Source organism: Cibotium barometz, chromosome 7 (genome assembly GCF_041138505.1).
Source record: "Cibotium barometz isolate CiBa-2024 chromosome 7, ASM4113850v1, whole genome shotgun sequence".
Lineage (NCBI taxonomy): Eukaryota > Viridiplantae > Streptophyta > Polypodiopsida > Cyatheales > Cibotiaceae > Cibotium > Cibotium barometz.
In genome coordinates this window covers 14478411-14480763 of record NC_141052.1, presented here as the reverse complement: position 1 = coordinate 14480763, position 2353 = coordinate 14478411, and the positions used below count along the sequence as shown (strand labels likewise).

The following is a 2353-nucleotide window of genomic DNA, read 5'->3' as shown; positions in this document are numbered from 1 at the left end:
TAAACATTTGAGACCTTATAATACTATTGGAACTCAGTTACCATCTCTCTCTTCTCTCAATTTACTACAATTTCATTACTACTTTTTTAGAAAGACGCTATAGAAAGATGGAACTTCCATTATATTCCAAAGAAAAATTACAAGACTCCAACATATTGTGACAAACACCTACGAAATGTTGAACACAAGCAACAATATATGAAATCATGTGGGACCTTATAATACTATTAGGCCTCAACTATCATCTATGACTACTCCAACTACCCCAAATTTGCAATGAAGGTGGAAACTTCTCCTCGAAGAGGTGCCTCTTTTGCCTCTTCGTCGATGATGCTAGAGGCTCTCCATATCCCAATGATTGTTGCCGCTTTCACCTCTAGCATGTTCTTATCTGCAAGGTCTACCACCTTCTCTATTGTGAGCTTCTTGTAGAGCTCATGCACGTCTAACGTTGTTTTCCATGCCTCCAAAAGGGCATCCGGTCTTGGTTCCTTTTCTTTAGCATGAAAGATGCAACAGCTTTAATTTAAGATACTTGCAAGCGTCGTATTATTAGAGGGATTGGTGGATGAAGCCATGAAAATAGAGTGTATACCCAACCTATGCCAATAAGGGGTGGGTAGGATGGGATGTATCCCTCAAATATGAGTAGTGGTTAATGATAAACTATATTCTATTTATACGTTTCATAAATAAGGGGTCGGTAGGATGGGATGTATCCCTCAAATATGAGTAGTGGTTAATGATAAACTATATTCTATTTATACGTTTCATAAATAAGGGGTCGGTAGGATGGGATGTATCCCTCAAATATGAGTAGTGGTTGATGATAAACTGTATTCTATTTATACGTTTCATAAATATAATATAAAAATAACTTTTGAAAGCATATAAAAGTATCAAATATAAAGAAATAAGGGGTGGGTAGGATGGGATGTATCCCTCAAATAAGGGGTGGGTAGGATGGGATGTATCCCTCAAATATGAGTAGTGGTTAATGATAAACTATATTCTATTTATACATTTCATAAATATAATATAAAAAAACTTTTGAAAGCATATAAAAGTATCAAACATCTATGCGAATGACTTACGGCATACAAAGACGACAACACAATCTCCCTCTCACTCAAACTTTCTCTTAGCTTGCGCACATGTCTCCGATTGGTGGGCTCTGTCCAGCAAAAGAGTGACCGAACGGACCTCGCCGTACAGAGTGGCATCTCGCACATGATCTCCAAAAAGTCCGACCGGTGGCAAAGAACCTGTTGGACATTGTCGGATGGATCTCACACATGAAAGTCCTGCGGCGGCGGTCGGCCAACCACCACACATATAAACATGCACAAACAAAGTAATTAAGCCTGAGGGGAATCGAACCCCTAAGCAGCCATGAAAGGCCACTCTATGACCAAGAGGCTTCCCCACCCACCCCCCCATAGTAAAAGTTAAAAAGAGAGAAAACGATTTTAAATAAAACAAAAAAAATTACCTCATTTGTCTTTGCATCTCCCTTCTCAATCGCAAACGAAAATGACGAAACAAGGCACGCGGCATGCAGCTTCCATCCAACTGCTCGTTGTCTCCTCATGCCAACCCTATTTTCACCACCACCATTTGGATGAGGATCATGTTGTTCTTATGGTTCTACCTCGCCACGCATCTGCACAAAATTATGTAACACACAACAAACACCAACCACTTTTGGGGCAAAATGCAATGTGACATTCAACTCTCTCAATATGCGCCATTTGTTCTTTAAAATTCCAAACACGTTTTCAACTTTCACTCTACCTTTGGACAAATGCCTATCAAACTCTATTTTGACCTCAAGCATTTGTCCTGCAGCTTGCCTAAATGGCTTCACAAGGAAACTAGCGGGCTTATACGGTGAGTTAGCAACAATATAAGGTCGTATAGTTTGCCCATACAAGTTTACTATTGGAGTGTCCAATACCTCACCCCTCTTCAAACTTTTATAAAGTGAGAACCCCTTGAAATGTGTAGAGTCATGCATACCACTGGGAGCTACACACAGCACTCCAAAATATCTTACGAGCATCTACAATCCCTTGAAGCATGATGCTCGGAAAACCATGTCAACTCATGTATTGAGCCGGAAATCACTGTTGCGGTGGCTTTCATTGTAACGTGATGTGTGTCCCATCTAAGGCACCACGCATATTTGGCAAAGACGTGATTTCCTCAAACTCAAAAATAATTTTGACCGAGCGATCTCCCGTAGGCACCACTATTCCATGTCTTGCAAAACATTATCGGCAAGCACAAAATATGGATGATGATGCCCATATATTAATGAATAGTGGACTCCCCAATCCCAAATAAATGTGAA

The 2353-nt window shown here is 40.1% G+C and overlaps 1 pseudogene; it reads right to left on the bottom strand.

Annotated features, from left to right (window-relative positions):
- Window positions 1-1358: 1358 nt before the first annotated feature.
- Window positions 1359-2123, bottom strand: LOC147636715 (protein ANTAGONIST OF LIKE HETEROCHROMATIN PROTEIN 1-like; annotated as a pseudogene).
- Window positions 2124-2353: the final 230 nt, after the last annotated feature.